Source organism: Adiantum capillus-veneris, chromosome 25, assembly GCF_014529385.1.
Source record: "Adiantum capillus-veneris isolate H3 chromosome 25, ASM1452938v2, whole genome shotgun sequence".
Classification (NCBI taxonomy): Eukaryota; Viridiplantae; Streptophyta; class Polypodiopsida; order Polypodiales; family Pteridaceae; genus Adiantum; species Adiantum capillus-veneris.
Genome location: NC_140955.1, coordinates 12381279 through 12400553, shown reverse-complemented (window position 1 = coordinate 12400553; position 19275 = coordinate 12381279).

The following is a 19275-nucleotide window of genomic DNA, read 5'->3' as shown; positions in this document are numbered from 1 at the left end:
GGTATAAAGGGTTCGGGCTGATTCATAACGGTTTGTGATTTATGACCAAAACAGTATTCCTACCGCTTCTGACGTGAAACGAAAAGCGCTTCTTTATGCACATGCGTGACCATAACGCATCATGTGCATAAATCAACGTGTAAAACATGATGAAACAATCATGAGGCAACCTCTTATGTACTTGGTTAATTCATACATGCACTCGTATGCGAAAAAACAATCACCGAGAGGATGACTACACAGAAAAACGACATAGAGAGAGAGAGAGAGATGATGACTATGGAGTTTATGGTTTCTCATCGTGCTTTTGAATTGGTTAGTGGTTGTCAAAAGGCTTCTTGCTTTGCCGCAAGAGAGCGGTGATGAGAGCTACGTAGAGGTATCCGCCACGAAAACTTTCGGAGAACGCGTACACCGTGAAATGAGAGAGAAGATAATAAGCAAATAGAGAGAGAGTATCCTTCTTCTTCTTCTTCACGAGAGATAAGAGTTTATGGAGATGGTTATGAAGAGCTTTCACCACTCCGTATAATAGATAAGTAAGGCAAAAGAGCTTCCGCGTCTGAGAGTGTTTCTATCTCCTCAAGTGAAAGAAGAGAGGACTTTATATAGGCTCTCAAAGCCAAAAGCACTAGCTAAGAATAGAGTGAGCAAGGAGAGACAAGTTCGTGCACGTCCGTAGCTTTTCAAAAATAAAAATAAAAAAAATTTAAATTTTATTTTTTCTGAGGACATTGATTTTGACGCACGATTTAGAGATTCTAAGAAGAAGCTTGGCTTCCAAGAAAAGAGTTCTAAACTAAGCTCCTCCTCTCTTTTTTAAAAAGACTCTTTCTTTCCTAAAAACAAGCCTTTGCTTTTTGGTGGTCAACTCTCCCACTTACGATTCAATTTTTACATTGAATTTGACCATTCAAACAGTCTCTAACCGACTAATAAAAACCGTAGTCAAACTACGCCACACCTTAACATCCCAACATGATTATGACTTTCCAATGCTGTCAAATCAAAATTTGACGAAATAGATATTGAAAGTTATTTTTCTTATTTTTAGAAGAGACCCAAAAATTGGGGATCTTACATCCTCCCACACTTGAAAAATTCGAGGTGCCCTCACCTCGACATGAAGTCTGGATAATTTAGTCTCATTACATCGTCACGTTCCCAAGTGGCATCTTCCTGAGGATACGTTGACCATCTAACAAGGTTTTCAATAATGGTCCAATTATGTAGAGGCTTGATTCTGCTCTGAAGTATTTCTTCGGGATATACTTTCAAAAGTTCCGTCGGTGGATGTAGATAATAGAGAATCATCAAGAATATGTTGTGCATTCCCACTTCATTTGTCGAGCATCTATAGGTTGAAGCTTACCGGATATCGAATTCGTTCAGTTTTAATATGTTGACATGTTAAACATCTTCTAACATAGTTCAACACATCGCGATTTAGTCGTGGCCAAAAGAAACTCTTTCTTACAGTAGAGTAAGTCTTAATGTAGCCTGGATGTCCTGCTATAGGTATATCATGAGCTTCTTGTAATATCTGAAGTTTGATTTCAACTTGATTTGGAATACAAAGACGATTACCAAAATATAGGTCATCACCTTCAACTTTGATTTGCCTTTCCTACTTCTCTGTGCGATTATTTAGGTTTATCAAATATTGGATTCTTAAGTAATACGGGTCATTAGTCATACCTTCTCAAATAAGGTCAATTAGAGAAGTAGTAGAGGTTGTGACAGCCGCTACCGTACTCTTCCTGCTCAAGGCATCGGCCACCAAATTTTCCTTCCCAGGTTTATACTCGATTCCAAAATCATACTCACATAACAACTCCATCCATCTTCTCTATCGCATATTAAGGTTAGGTTGGGTGTAGATCCACTTCATGCTTCTATGGTCGGTATGTAGTTCAAATCTCCTTCCAAGAAGATTATGTCGCCATAATTTAAGAGCATGCACAACGTCCAATAATTCCAAGTCATGTGTAGGATAATTCAACTCATGTATACGTAACTTACAAGATTCATAACTACTGGTTTTCCTTCTTGAGACAGAACGCCACCAATTGCTTGTCCACTTGCATCAGTGAGCACAGTGAATGCCTTTGAGAAGTCTGGAAGCTGTAGTATTGGAGCATTCACCAAAGCTTCTTTGAGTTTCTCAAAACTAGCTTGATCACATTCATTCCAAGTAAGCATTTGTGCTTTCTTAAGCGTATTAGTAAATGGATATGCAATCTTAGCGTACCCTTCAATAAATGTGCGATACCATCCTATCAAACTAAGAAAGCCACGTACTTCTCGTAATGATTTCGGTGTAGGCTAGCTTTGACAGCTTTGATCTTACTTGGGTCAGTAGAAACACCATCATTGGATACAATAAATCCCAAATATTCCACCTTGTCAGTGAAGAAGGTGCATTTGCTACGTTTGACATAAAGTTGATTTTGACGAAGAAGTTCAAGTACTCGCTGCACATGTTGTTCGTGCTCTCTTTGTTTCTTGAGTAAACCAGGATATCATCAAAGAAGACAAGAACAAAATCATCAAGATGTTCTCAAAACACGTCGGTCATAAGACGAGTAAAAGTTGCAGGAGCATTAGTAAGTCCAAAAGGCATAACTGTAAACTCATAATGTCCAAAACGAGTATTAAATACGGTCTTTGGTATGTCCTCCTCCTTGATTAGAATTTGGTAATACTCTAACCTAAGATCAATCTTTGTGAAGATAGAAGATCCATGTAATCAATCAAGCAATTCGTCAATCCTTGGTATTGCATACTTATTCTTGACTGTTACCTGGTTCAATCCACGATAATCAATACAGAGATGTAAAGTACCATCCTTCTTCCTATTAAAGAGAACAGGAGTACTCCATGGAGAAACACTAGGTCGAATGAAGCTTTGTTCAAGAAGTTGTGTTAATTGCTCCTTGAGTTCCGCAGATTCGGGTACTGACATCTTGTAAGGTCTACGAGCAACTGGTTGAGCTCCTAGAGTAAGCTCTATTGCATGATCAACATCACGCCTGGGTGGTAGATGAGAAATTTATTTGGAAAATACATCATCAAACTCTGTTATCCATTTCGGTTCAGGTGAATCTATCTTCTTCTATTTAGAATTAAGCTTTACTGTGTAAATCCTCTCATTCTTCCTATGACTCTTCATAAGTTTGGTAAAGTTCACTAGTTTGAGCTTAGGCTTTCCCCGTTTCCCAGTAACTGTGACTCTAGTGTTCTGATCATTCTGATAAGTCAATGAAGCGTCTTTACAATGTATGTGAGCATCGTTGACTTTAAGCGAATCCATTCCTAGGATTCCATCATAAATTCCATTGGTAAGACTCTGAAGTTTGCAGAAGTATTATGACCATCCAAAGCAAAATTCAAATTATCCACTGAACTAGAAGATTTAACCTTCCTACCCATAGCTAATTCTACTGTAAGGTCTGTATCAGGGTGTTCAATCAGAATGAGGTTTCTGATGCACTTAGGAGATATGAAAGAATGTGTACTTCTTGAATCAACCAATAGGGTAAAATGGTTACCTTGATACTCCGTTGGGGTTTAAATAACTGAAAATTATTCATTCACTCCCTGATGTTCAACTACAGCATGAACATACGCGTTTGCCTGATTCCCTTCACCTCTAGCCCCTTGAGCTTTGTTAGCTTGAGGTCTTTGATTTCCCCCTCCTCCTTGACAAAGTTGATGATTGATGATTAGCATTCCCATTGTTGTTATTGTTAACAGGCAGTCCGTTCTGAACAAAAGGTGGATTGCCTGGTCTAAAATTCCCCTGGTTTTGAGGCGGTCTCTGTTTTTGGTTAAAGTTTTGTTGATTGAAGTTCCTCTGAACTGCCAATGGTCTGGGTCTAAAGTTTCCATAATTCCGATTCGGATTGAAATTTCTATGTTCATAATTGTCCACCAATCCTGTGAAGCTTGAGTTGTTAAAGGAAAAATCCCTAGATTGATGACCAGGATCAAAACAAGTGTGGCATAAATGATCCTGTCTAGCTTTCATACATATTAAGTTCTCTCTTCTTTGTTGTGGATTTTCAGATCTATGTTCCTCCTCTGGACGAGGTCTTTTGATTTCACGAGCAAAAATAGGTTCTGGTTTTCTCTTTCTAGTAGTAGATAACTCTATTACAATGGGTTTTCCTGTATCAAGGACAACGAAAAAATTGGTAAGGCAAAGACTTTGGAGTCTAGTCTTCATAGGATTATGTAGTCCTGACACGAATCAAGCTACCTTAACCTCTTGAGTCATCCCTGTTGGAGCATACTTGAGAAGGGTTAAGAAATGATAGTAGTATGATTCCAGATCTCTGGTCCCTTGAGTACAATGAAGAAACTCATTCATACGGTCTGAATGATAAACTTTTTTTTTATAATTCTTCTTAACTTGGGTCTAGATAATAACAAGTTGCAGCATTAGGAGAAACATTGTTCTCTGTGCAATGGTCTCTCCACCAACGCTTGACTGTTTTTTCCAGTTTGAACTTAGCAATGATAGCCTTGTTCACTGCCGATAAGTGAGCCAAATCAAAGTAGTCATCCATGCGCTCAATCCAATCTTCAAGAATCTTGCCTACATCTTTGCCTTCCCCGCTAAAATTTCCAGGGTGAGACTTGCGAATCATAGCGTTGATGTCTCTATCAATGATGGTGTGTTGAGGAACAATAGGCATGTCTACGTTAGTAGTAGTCGCATTTCCTCTAGGAGGCATGGTAACTTACTGCACCATATCAACCAAGGTCATACTTACCAAAATATTCTATTCCACTTGAAGTCCTTAAATCAAATAGAATAGACTATAGAGCACTAAATAGGATCACTATCATAAATAGGTTTCTCGTTCCACAGGTAGAAAACCTATTTGATAAGCTGCAATGGTTGACCTACTTCAGTAGGATTGACCTAAAAAGTGTCTACCATCAAATAAGGATAGTTTATCAATACATTGTAAAGACCACATTTTGCACTACATTTGGTGTTTACAAATACATTGTCGTGCCTTTTGGCTTGACCAATGCACCAGCCACATTTAACCGCTTGATGAAGAACCTATTCAGGCCTCACCGAACCTTTCCTCGAGTGTTCTTTGATGATATCATCATCTACTCTAATTCACTAGACAAACACAAGCAACACCTCCAGGTAATAGATCAAGTCTTAGGAGAGAATAACTTTATATTAATCGAAAGAAAAGTGAGTTTTCCTTACAAGAGATTCAATATTTAGGTCGCATTATCTCTCAAGATGGCATCCAAATGGATCCATCAATGCTAGAGGTAATAAAAGGATGGCCTAATCCAAGGAATCTTCATGAACTAAGAAGCTTTATAGGTATGTGTGCATACTATAGATGCTTCATAGAAATCAATTTATGCACATGCCTCATGATCTCCTCTTGTTGAGCTTGTAAAACTCGATAAAGAGGCTTGTTAGGCGCTGAGCTCCTGGTAGAAGCTCAATTGCATGGTTATCATTCCTCATTTTTGAGGTAGCTCACAAGGGATGTCATCAATGAAAACATCTTGGGATCCATTTAGGAAATTAGACAACTCTAAGATGAGAAGCAATTAGGAGAAAGAATAATGAATAAATTAATCAAATTTTGATATCACAAAACTTTGGGTTTTCAAAATTCTACCAAGGTATCTTGAAAGTTTCTAATAAATCCTAGTGGCTCTAACATAATGTACTCGGTAATATCCATTGTGACATCCTTCCACCAATGGAGCATAGTTGTCCCATTCCTTCACTATGTTTGATGGTTGACTCCAATAGTCCTTTACGATATTCGGCTGGAACAACTCTTCATTGACGTGTGAGTCATACCATTCTTGAGTAAGAGATTTGTTTGTTACAGGTACCCCCATTTGAGTGTGGATAATCGCCTTCCTATACCCGAAGTAGTCATCGAAGAAAACAGATTCCTTCGGAAACACATCCGTTGTGTTCCATCCAACTGAGGTCCTGAGGCAAGGCACAATCTGCAAGGCACTGAGGTTTGTTGTAGGCATTGTATAAAATTCTCTACATTGTAAGGGTTGTAGATTAGTGACTTTCCAAATAAGTCAAAGAATAACTTCCAAGGTACTGGACTATAGGAATGTCAATCATTGTTCTCAAACTGTCGTCCCCTTACATTAAACATAACAATGCTGAAACATCCCATAGCCATTACTAAGGGTAATATGTTTCTAGCTATCCAATGTTCCTTTGTTGGTCTTAATGTAAGCTCATATGCATCTATATACAATATTTGGTTTGTGACAACAATTTCCTTTCCCAGCTTAGAATGTATCAACTCGATACAGCCAACAGGTGAAGGTTTATGTGGAGGTGGTCTAAACTCGGGATTCCCTACAACATAGTGATACCAAGCTCTGAAAGTATTTGGTACAATGAAATCCGTAGACATCAACCTTTTCCTTTCCTCCCCGTTATGTGTGGTAGTGACAAGTCTTTGTACTTCCACTCCAGTTTGGAAATGCTCTTCCACCATAAGGCAAGAGAGTATATCCACCCATATCCCTGAAGGTCAGGTGTCAATCATCTACACACACACCCCATCATTCATGTCAGTTAGAAGGATAAAAACCAAGATTCAAACTCAAGTATTATATCCTCAAAATAATATGTCCTATATAAAAACCAAATATATATCTATATCTATATATATATATATATATATATATATATATATATATATATATATATATATATATATATATATATATATATATATCAAGAGGATACATAGTGTTTCTTGGGAGATACATAAATACGAAAGGGTCAAATGAACCAATTCTTGGTTCCTACAATTGAAGTTCTACCCCTATATTTGTTCACATCTTGTGTGTCAAAGTTTAGCACTTCAACTTGTGCACTAAAAGTCGTGTCTTTCTCTTTATACCATTCTTCCCCCCATGACACATCCTTGGGTGGTAATCCATTAAAACAGTTTACATGGGCATGTCGTTCATTTACATCAGTTTGGTAGAAATATCTACTCGAGTTCACTGCTATTGGCTGTGCTCGAGCAAAGTCATTAATGCACCTTGGTTTCTCGTAGTCATCAAAGGTAATGGTAACATTGTGAAGGTTGTACTTGAGAATGGGTCCATAGACTCTATTGAACCAATCCTCAGGTACATAATAGAATTGGTTGCCGCCATTTGACTTCTTCCATACTCTGATTATGACATTCTCACAAAAGCCGTATCTTTGGTTTAGCATAAGGACCTTTTTACTAAGTATGATTTCACGACTCGGTATGTCCAAAAGAGAGCATAAGTTAAGGTAAAGAACATATCCTTGTACTTTAACATCGCCTTCTTGGATCTTTTCCTTCACCCAAAGCTGTGGGTCGGTCATGAATCTATCAGGTACTTGTGTTTGATGTTCGGGCTGAGCTTCAACATATAACTCCCATGCTACGTAAGTGTTGGGTATAAGGAAATCCCTAGTCCCCTTTGAAACTTGAGTCACTTCAATTCCCCAATGGAGATTGAATCCAACCGCATAATTGAAAAACATTCTTTGTACAAAATCACACAGGAGTTCATCAACACAATTAAGAAGATCCATCTATAATAAGAGAAAGAGAGAAAACTTAGTACACATGTGAATCAAAACTAAGTATATGCTTCTTCTATTCATCAGAATTTGATCTTTATGATTTCATTACAATATTATGGGTGTCTTGGAGCTAATTCTCTAAATATTTTTTTAACTCTTATAACAGAGTATTCTCTCAGACCTCCCATGCGACAACGTGGTCTATAGTTATCCTCTAACTTTTCTTTTCCTATGAAAGCTGCAAGAGCTTCAAACTTCGTGGCAACTTCGGCAATCCTTAACATTTTGGAACACATCGCCAAGTAGTAGAACATGTATTCTAGGCCTAGCCATATTCTAAGTTGAAGGAGTCTGAGGTTGGCAAACCAATCTCTTGGACTGTCGTCAATATAGATGAAGAATTGACGAAAAGGTTCTTGGTGACAGGTAAGGTAACTACGGTCAAAAACTCTTCCAACAAGTTGTGCTTCCTGGTATGCCAAAGACTTTGGTCCCGATTTCTAAGTAAAAGAGTTCTTGTGCTCCCTGGACAATCGTGTCGCCATGTTGTTGAACACTATGGCCAAAACCTCAAACCCTTGGCTAAATCATTCAGACATCACTCTGGGAGGCATTGGTTACTACAAAACAAACATTCAAATTAAATTGTTGAACACTTCAATCACTTTATCATAACTCAAACAAAACACCCCCACTCAAGAAGACAAGCCAAACAAGTGCCACCAACCAATGTCACTTATAGATTCATCATGAATACAATTTCCTTTCTCAAACAGCATGCATGAATGCGTGCATGATGCATAACTAACCCGACTAGTATCAGGCTTTAGGCTATCCCTATAACCTTAAGCATTCGCTCTGATACCAGGTGAGAGATACCCCTCCCTAGGGGTCTATGCACAAAATATACAATTTACACTTTTATACAATTTCAATATACATCAAAGTTGCGGAAGCGTTTGCATAGGGGAGGAGTTCTCAACGCCTGACCAAGCATGGAGTTTAGGCCATGAGCCAGACTGCATCCAGAGGTGCCTAGCGATTAGTGATACCCATGCGTACTCAAGAAAAAATACAACATTGAGGGTGAATATATGTGTACACCGCGTTGCTGGAAGAAAGAGAGAGAGAGAGAGAGAGAGAGAGAGAGAGAGAGAGAGAGAGAGAGAGAGAGAGAAAATATAATGGAGGGCGAAATAGAGTGCACAGAGACATGAGAAACTGACAACAAAGAATCTTTAAATGCCCATCTAAATGGAATGGGAAACCATGTATTAATCCAATGACAAAATTTGGGTATACCATAACATCAAAATGTTTATGACAAAACAACTAGCTGAGCACCGGACCTGTGTAGGGATCGACCGGTCCACCCATCCACTTCCGCTCTACTACGGATAGAGAGAATTTCACTTTGCCGGGAGCGAGCAAAAACACCTTTATCCTACCTGAGCCAGACATAGGTGAGGCCGCTTTGCCTCCCTCCATGAACCTGAGCTCTGAAAGGATCTCAAATACCAGCAGGTGATAGGGTATCAACACCAACCATACCAGTTTAGGTGCCCCGCCTCTTCGATGCCCACCACCGGGTGTTTAGGCAAAGCCAAGGCAAGATCCCCGATACATTAGCCGTGTAGGTCATTCAACCCCCAACGCACTAACCGTGTAGATGAGCCTAACAAAAATAAGAAGACCTAGGCAACACCCTCGATCCAGCAAAGCCCCAGGTCAGCGACCCAAACAAATAACATATTGTGAAACCAAGTGTCCAATGTAATTTGACTTTTTGGTGCAAGGGTGTAGTAGGTAGAGCTAAAGCAAGTGATAGTTTGCTGGAAACTTCATTTCATAATTGATTTGAGCTTTTCTAGTGTCCTTGAGTGTGAACATATACTGGAATTGCCATAAAAAGGTTGCATTTAAATGAATGATGCAAAACCAATCCATTGCAATAAATTTGTGCTTTTTAAGTACCCTAGGGGGTAGATTGGCTTATAATGGGCAAAAAAATGCCTGGCCACAAGGGCGCGCAAATGGCCCATCCAAAACTGATGGATGGGCCATTTGCACGCCCTTGTGGCCAGGCATTTTTCTGCCCCTTGTAGGCTTATCTACCCCCAAGGGTACTTAAAATAACCAAATTTACTAAAACCTATTGGTTTTGCATCAATATTTTATATGGATCCTTATGGACACCTTTTTTTGGTCATTTCAAGCTTTGAATTCCTTATAGGATATCAAAACAAGTAACATATTGTGAAACCAAGTGTCCAATGTAATTTGACTTTTTGGTGCAAGGGTGTATTAGGTAGAGCTAAAGCAAGTGATAGTTTGCTGGAAACTTCATTTCATAATTGATTTGAGCTTTTCTAGTGTCCTTGAGTGTGAACATATACTGGAATTGCCATAAAAAGGTTGCATTTAAATGAATGATGCAAAACCAATCCATTGCAATAAATTTCTGCTTCTTAAGTACCTTAGGGGGTAGATTGGCCTATAAGGGGCAAAAAAATGCCTGGCCACAAGGGCGCGCAAATGGCCCATCCAAAACTGATGGATGGGCCATTTGCACGCCCTTGTGGCCAGGCATTTTTCTGCCCCTTGCAGGCTTATCTACCCCCAAGGGTACTTAAAATAACCAAATTTACTAAAACCTATTGGTTTTGCATCAATATTTTATATGGATCCTTATGGACACCTTTTTTTGGTCATTTCAAGCTTTGAATTCCTTATAGGATATCAAAACAAGTAACATATTGTGAAACCAAGTGTCCAATGTAATTTGACTTTTTGGTGCAAGGGTGTATTAGGTAGAGCTAAAGCAAGTGATAGTTTGCTGGAAACTTCATTTCATAATTGATTTGAGCTTTTCTAGTGTCCTTGAGTGTGAAAATATACTGGAATTGCCATAAAAAGGTTGCATTTAAATGAATGATGCAAAACCAATCCATTGCAATAAATTTCTGCTTCTTAAGTACCTTAGGGGGTAGATTGGCCTATAAGGGGCAAAAAAATGCCTGGCCACAAGGGCGCGCAAATGGCCCATCCAAAACTGATGGATGGGCCATTTGCGCGCCCTTGTGGCCAGGTCTTTTTCTGCCCCTTGTAGGCTTATCTACCCCCAAGGGTACTTAAAATAACCAAATTTACTAAAACCTATTGGTTTTGCATCAATATTTTATATGGATCCTTATGGACACCTTTTTTTGGTCATTTCAAGCTTTGAATTCCTTATAGGATATCAAAACAAATAACATATTGTGAAACGAAGTGTCCAATGTAATTTGACTTTTTGGTGCAAGGGTGTAGTAGGTAGAGCTAAAGCAAGTGATAGTTTGCTGGAAACTTCATTTCATAATTGATTTGAGCTTTTCTAGTGTCCTTGAGTGTGAACATATACTGGAATTGCCATAAAAAGGTTGCATTTAAATGAATGATGCAAAACCAATCCATTGCAATAAATTTGTGCTTCTTAAGTACCTTAGGGGGTAGATTGGCCTATAAGGGGCAAAAAAATGCCTGGCCACAAGGGCGCGCAAATGGCCCATCCAAAACTGATGGATGGGCCATTTGCACGCCCTTGTGGCCAGGCATTTTTCTGCCCCTTGCAGGCTTATCTACCCCCAAGGGTACTTAAAATAACCAAATTTACTAAAACCTATTGGTTTTGCATCAATATTTTATATGGATCCTTATGGACACCTTTTTTTGGTCATTTCAAGCTTTGAATTCCTTATAGGATATCAAAACAAGTAACATATTGTGAAACCAAGTGTCCAATGTAATTTGACTTTTTGGTGCAAGGGTGTATTAGGTAGAGCTAAAGCAAGTGATAGTTTGCTGGAAACTTCATTTCATAATTGATTTGAGCTTTTCTAGTGTCCTTGAGTGTGAAAATATACTGGAATTGCCATAAAAAGGTTGCATTTAAATGAATGATGCAAAACCAATCCATTGCAATAAATTTCTGCTTCTTAAGTACCTTAGGGGGTAGATTGGCCTATAAGGGGCAAAAAAATGCCTGGCCACAAGGGCGCGCAAATGGCCCATCCAAAACTGATGGATGGGCCATTTGCGCGCCCTTGTGGCCAGGTCTTTTTCTGCCCCTTGTAGGCTTATCTACCCCCAAGGGTACTTAAAATAACCAAATTTACTAAAACCTATTGGTTTTGCATCAATATTTTATATGGATCCTTATGGACACCTTTTTTTGGTCATTTCAAGCTTTGAATTCCTTATAGGATATCAAAACAAATAACATATTGTGAAACGAAGTGTCCAATGTAATTTGACTTTTTGGTGCAAGGGTGTAGTAGGTAGAGCTAAAGCAAGTGATAGTTTGCTGGAAACTTCATTTCATAATTGATTTGAGCTTTTCTAGTGTCCTTGAGTGTGAACATATACTGGAATTGCCATAAAAAGGTTGCATTTAAATGAATGATGCAAAACCAATCCATTGCAATAAATTTGTGCTTTTTAAGTACCCTAGGGGGTAGATTGGCCTATAAGGGGCAAAAAAATGCCTGGCCACAAGGGCGCGCAAATGGCCCATCCAAAACTGATGGATGGGCCATTTGCACGCCCTTGTGGCCAGGCCTTTTTCTGCCCCTTGTAGGCTTATCTACCCCCAAGGGTACGTAAAATAACCAAATTTACTAAAACCTATTGGTTTTGCATCAATATTTTATATGGATCCTTATGGACACCTTTTTTTGGTCATTTCAAGCTTTGAATTCCTTATAGGATATCAAAACAAATAACATATTGTGAAACCAAGTGTCCAATGTAATTTGACTTTTTGGTGCAAGGGTGTAGTAGGTAGAGCAAAAGCAAGTGATAGTTTGCTGGAAACTTCATTTCATAATTGATTTGAGCTTTTCTAGTGTCCTTGAGTGTGAACATATACTGGAATTGCCATAAAAAGGTTGCATTTAAATGAATGATGCAAAACCAATCCATTGCAATAAATTTGTGCTTTTTAAGTACCCTAGGGGGTAGATTGGCCTATAAGGGGCAAAAAAATGCCTGGCCACAAGGGCGCGCAAATGGCCCATCCAAAACTGATGGATGGGCCATTTGCGTGCCCTTGTGGCCAGGCATTTTTCTGCCCCTTGTAGGCTTATCTACCCCCAAGGGTACTTAAAATAACCAAATTTACTAAAACCTATTGGTTTTGCATCAATATTTTATATGGATCCTTATGGACACCTTTTTTTGTTCATTTCAAGCTTTGAATTCCTTATAGGATATCAAAACAAATAACATATTGTGAAACCAAGTGTCCAATGTAATTTGACTTTTTGGTGCAAGGGTGTAGTAGGTAGAGCTAAAGCAAGTGATAGTTTGCTGGAAACTTCATTTCATAATTGATTTGAGCTTTTCTAGTGTCCTTGAGTGTGAACATATACTGGAATTGCCATAAAAAGGTTGCATTTAAATGAATGATGCAAAACCAATCCATTGCAATAAATTTGTGCTTTTTAAGTACCCTAGGGGATAGATTGGCCTATAAGGGGCAAAAAAATGCATGGCCACAAGGGCGCGCAAATGGCCCATCCAAAACTGATGGATGGGCCATTTGCGCGCCCTTGTGGCCAGGCATTTTTTGCCCCTTATAGGCTAATCTAACCCCCTAGGGTACTTAAAAATCACAATTATACTCAAATTGACTGCAATTACATACCTTGAAATAACAAAGTCAAAAAACAATTCATATCACCAATTGAAACAATTTTCAAGATTGACAAATTAGATTGAAAAGAATTTGCAATATAGAGAGACAATTTCAAATATTTTTTATTCCTTCTAGCACGGTGATTTTACATCATGTATCTGAGGAGTTCAGAATTTTTTTGACCATTTCGTGGCGCCTATTTTGCGCGTAAGGCAACTCCCCAGTCAAAAGGGACTGTGCTATGGCATTTGGGTCAGTTGAGCCAATGGAAGCATGTATCCCTATCTGGGCAAGCACTTTACCACGAAAGCCAATGCCAAACGCTGTGCATACAAGGGATCTACGCACTAGGAACACTTGATGCGCAGTTTGAGCAATGGTACTCAAACACAAAAACTTGCTCAAAGCTTTTAACGACCAAGTCATAAAATGGGCTTGGGGAGTAAATTCATTATGGATAATGGCCACATCGCCAGGGGGGAGTTGTCCGAGGTAATGCGCAAGGGAAGCTTGAGGTCCAAAGCCCGTCCGCTTGCCACACGTCCTTGCAGCAAAATCATCAACCTCCACAACATCCTGTCATAAACCGATGAAGGTTGAGAAAAAAGACAACGAAGGATAAAATAGTAACATGAAAATTAGGATACAGTTTACCTCCTGCTCCTTGTCATCCTCCTCCCTGTTGCCCTTTGCATCCAAGTCAATGGTCCCATGCACCACAGATACAAGCTTTGGATCATCAGATGGGAGGTTGCATAATGGCATAGGCATCCTAGCAGCCTCAACCTTGGCTTGCGTGGCTTGGAAATCTTCATCAGCCACGTGAAACTACTCTGCTGCCAGGACCTCCACACATACAACTGCAATAGTGTCAGCAACAGAGTCCCCATCTGGCAAGAGCTTGCTTTCTAGGGCATCTGGCGTATTGTCTAAGGGACATTTGCTGCTGTTGCATAGCACGCTCAAGCATTCATCCATGCGCAGGCCAAATGCTTTTTCCAAATCATGCAGGAACACAAACTCCTCCCCATCCACTAACACTGAGGAGAAGCGACTAATTTCTACCTCTGGGATAGCCACATCCGTCAGTGGTAGTGGCACTGGAGTGTCACTAGGGCCAGCCGCAACTATGGATTTCTCAACCACTTCCTCAAGACCCCTAGGGTACTCGAGCTGGTGTGCTTTTCCTTCCGCTGCAGGGTTCATGGGGATAACCTGCTGCTCCTTGGTGTCCTTGATAAAGGACCCAACTTGAAGGTGTGGTAAGCGGAGCTCCTCCAAATCAGGTTCCTCGCTCACCAAGAAGATAAATGTTGCGAGCCGAGAAAGGTACTCCACCCCCAACTTGCGCTTCTTGAGCGCTGACACCCCAGGGGCTTGCTCGTCCAAGTAATGGCCTGCATTGGTTGCAATTTCTTGGAATCGTTGCAACCGCTTGGCGAATGGGCGATCACCTTTGTGTATATAGCGCAAAAGATCGCAAGGCACCCAGATCCCTGCATGTGGGGGGATAGATACAAAATATTTTATGATGTGCTCCTCCATGAACGCAGAAATCTCCTCAAATGCATCCATGTGAAGGGCAACTGTGGCGTCAAGGTCAGGGAGACGAGTAAAAAAGGTGTGGAGGTCCAACTTCCCTTTGTATTTGGTGTCCTCGAGGAAGAGGATGCAGCGTGACAAAGGGGTGGATGTGGGTACAGATGCAGAGGCTGTGGCAGCATCCATGTTTAGCTTGGGGTGTGGATAGAGAGTGGAGGAGCTAAGGAGTTGCAAAAGTGAAAATAGTGAATGAGTTAGGTGGCCCCCCTTTTATAATGTACCCTTTTTTAAAGACATTAAAAAAAAAAGGCACTTTCACCAAAAAATGATTTCTCATCCCAATGCAAAAAATTATATTCAAAGGCATGATTTGCCAAAGAAAATCATGTTAATTACAGCGGGGATCAATATGAAAATTGCAAGAGTTATAAAGTTATAAGATCGATAGCATAGTTCCATCTATCCCCCAGTCCTCCTCGACCTTCAATTTGTCTTCCATTCTCTTCCCAATCTGCGGACATTCATTACAATAAGCATCTAATGATCGACAACAAACCATGATGTATTGAAAATGTGGTGGAAGGATTCTCACCTTGTGACCTTGTAAACGAAATTGTGCTTGTTGAAGGGCCTCAAAACCCATAATAACCAAATGTTCTCGAACATTACTGAGAGTCCAATGCTTGTTCACTTGGACTGCCTCCAAAGCATCATTGGGCATCTTCACTGCAATGTCAAATCTTGCAATAGCGCCGTCTACACTCTGTAAGGGAGTCCACACTCCAAGCTTGCACATCCAACGATCATAGTGAAATCGTATGTACAAGGAGGTGTGGGATTTCAAATAGCGCATTCCAATACCTGAAGCTCCAACCTTACAACGGTACCGGTCCCCGTTGTGCATGCCCTCCACAAAACCCCAGTCCTCTTCTAAAAGCCTTCCTAATTCCTCGTAATGCGCATCTTTACATACAAGCATTGTGGTAGTCTCCACAAATCCAAACTCTTTAAAAATGTGCACAAAACAATGAATAGGCAAACACCAGCTCAAGCCCACAGACCTAGAAGCTTTAGAGTATTTCAAAGAGTTTTGGACATCCATTATCATCTTTTGCTTGAAAGATGCTACCGACCACAAATCTGGGACCGGCCACTCCATACTTAATAAGGAAGTTACTTTGATGGGTTCAAGCGTTCCAAATGCTTGTGTAGAAGTAGGGACAATATAGGAGTGAGAATAGAAGAAAATCCTTCTTTGAACCAGTTTGGTTGGGCAAAGATGCGGGAACATTATTGCTCCAATATCCGCATGTATAGCATTGAATGTGCCGGAGAGACTATGTAGTGGCTGCTCCTCCACCAACGTGGATGGAAATATGACTATAAATGCATGACAAATGTTAAGTATGAATCCATAATAACATTACACTGTGATTTCACACCTAGCTTTGTATTCTCAAAACATGTACTTACAATGTGTTGGAAATCGAGGTGGTTGTTGCAAGTGCATGGTTGACATTGAGAAAACATGTTGCACAATGGCTATGGTCCCCTTGTCTTTGCGGTTCTTGAAGCCAAGGAGCTTTCCTTTCCAATGAAGATCCAAGTTTGCACGATTCCACACATGATGAGGGCCAACAGCAGATGGTTGCATGTATACCCAAGCACCTTTGGTGAACTCTTGTGGCACCCACTCATCATCTACACCTCTAGTGTTGTGGCATGCAAGTGCTGTGACCTCATCCTTTGGTCGCCTTTGCGAAGTAGAGTTGGCCATGGTTGAGCAAAGCAAACTAGGAGGAGGAGAAGAACCTTGCTTGTTACTACAATGTAGGTGTGATAAAGTGATATGAGAAAATGGTCAACCCTTGTGGAAATGGGAGGAGAAGGTGGACAACCCTTGCTTGGTGTGGCACTGGGAGGAGAAGGTGGATAAGCCTTGCTTGGTGTGGCAATGGAAGGTGGTAGGGGAGGAGAGAGGAGCTTCCTTGCTGCAGCAATGGAGATGGTGTAAAGAGAGAGAGTGTTGGAGTAGAGGATGAGTGTGATGGTTGCAACCAAGGAGGGGTTGGAAAAGGGGTTCTAGAGAGAGAAAATCCCTTTTTGCCTAATAACTAATTTTGGGGGAGCTCTGGATAGCAAACAAAGATTTTTTAAAAGTTTTTAAAAAAATTTGAATTTTAGGGTTTTTGGATGCACGTTTTGACTTTTTGAGATCAAAAAATGCTTTTTTGACCATAAAATAGTTTTAGGGGGGTTTTCAGAAAATGAAATTTGAGTTTTGAAATTTTTGAAAAATTTTAAATTTTTGGGATTTTTTCAAAACCGGATCAAAAAGGAGGGAAGTTGGAGGTTCCATATGGCCCACCCCCCCCCCCCCCCCCCCCCCCCCCACCCCACCTTCTCACTAGGTAAGAGCCCATTTAAAAAGTGTAAGACTACTTTGTCCCCCTACATTTTTGAGGGCATAGAGTGTGTCCACCACCCTCTTCTCATTGGCTGGCCTCTAATTAACCTTAATCCCAAAGGGCCCCTAGAGGGTTCATATTTTTCCTAATGTTGGTATCAGAGCAGGTTACATCCTCCCAGGCTTAGTTGTCAGCTGCTCCAGCACATGCCTGCTCACTTTCTCCGATTATAGTGAGGTTTGGCAAGCATTCGTAGGTCGATAGATATTTTGGGTATGCTTGTAGAGCTTAGTCTGCTCAGATGTCTGATTCGGGCTCATTTCGGCCTCCATTTCCACTATAGGCTGGTCTGCACAGGCAATTTTGTCATTTTGTGCAGAATTTTTATCAGTGCCGATTTCTTCATAACAGGTGCCTTAAATTCTTCTATGGTTTGTGCGATATAGCACGTGTTGTTCCCGCTCCGTTTCTCCTATTTTGGGTAGTTTTTACATCAGTTGTAGCATTTACCATGGCTGACAACAACACAGATGTCTTCAAGATGTTTGCTACTGAGGACAGGTTGGATGGGGACAATTACCCTATGTGGGCTTATACGATGCAACACGTTCTTGTGTCAAAGGGCATCTGGAATATTGTGCAGGGCATTGATGTACGTCCTGTTTCTGAGGATGTAGGCGATGTTGAGGATGTTGCAGATCTTGCTGCTATTAGAGTTCTTTTGCCTATGGTAGAACAAGCTCGTTAGGATGTAAAGGATGCGTAGGCTCATGCATTGATTGCGTTTTCTATGAAGCGCACCATTGTTCCTCACATTCATTCAACGAAATCTATAAAACAGGCTTGGGATATTTTGGCTGGTCTTTATGCAAGTCGCAATGAGGCTAAAATTGCTTTGCTGTGTAAAGAGCTGGAGTCGAAGATTATGCATGAGGAAGATGATATGGACACTTTCGTTGCTAGTGTCAAGGATATCAATGAGAAACTTATTTTTGCAGGTGAAGTCATTTCAGAAAGTTCCCTTGTGCAGACTGTTCTTGATGCCTTACCAGATTCTTACTAGACTTTTGCTAGTACTTGGAGACTTATGACGCAAGGAAATCCATAGGTTGTCAAGTTTGATGCATTGTACCCATTGTTGTTGCAAGAGTCACTTTCCAAAAAAAATAGGACTAGACAACGTGCAGTTGAACATGCTTTTATTGCTTCTGAAAGAAAGGGTGGTAACAGCAATGTAACCACTTCTTATGGTTCTGCTGCAAGTGGCAGAAGTTTTGTTCCCAATGCTTCTGCTAGCAGCACATCGTTAGGCAATTCTGGTGACAAGGGCAAAAAGAAGATGCATTGCCATTATTGTAAAGCTAATGATCACTTGATCAAGTCGTGTCCTAAGTTGAAGGCCAAAGAGGCTAAGAAGAAAGAGGGTGGTTCCACTGCAAATGATGGTTCCACTACAAATGCAGCCATTGTTGAGTCTTCTCTAAAAGGAGACTGTAATGCTGATGTTGATGCAGAATGGGCTTTTAGCACAGAGTGCACTTACAATCTTGTTGTCCATGATGAATGCTTGTCAATTGCTATAGATTCCCATGTGTGGTATTTCAATAGTGGTGCTACAATGCACATTACTTCACATCGTAAATTGTTCACCTCTCTCGAGTTTGTCCCTCATGGGAATTCAGTCACTTGTGCCAACAATGCCTCTTATCCGGTTCAGGGACTTGGAAAGATTATGATTACTACTGCAAATGGAAGTTCCTTCACACTTGTTGATGCACTTTATGTACATGGGATCAAGAAAAATCTTTTGTCTGTATCTACACTTGCTAGACTTGGACTTGTAGTCAAATTTGTGGATGACAAATGTACAGTTCAGGATCTTAGTTTTGGTGATGAAATTGTTGCATCTGGCCTTTTGTGTCGTGGGTTTTATAAGCTCACTTTGTATGACAAGTGTGGACAAAATTTTGCAAATGCTGTTGTAGATTCAAGGGCTATTTCGCATGCAAAACTTTGGCATGCACGTTTTGGTCATCTGAATTTTGCCAGCT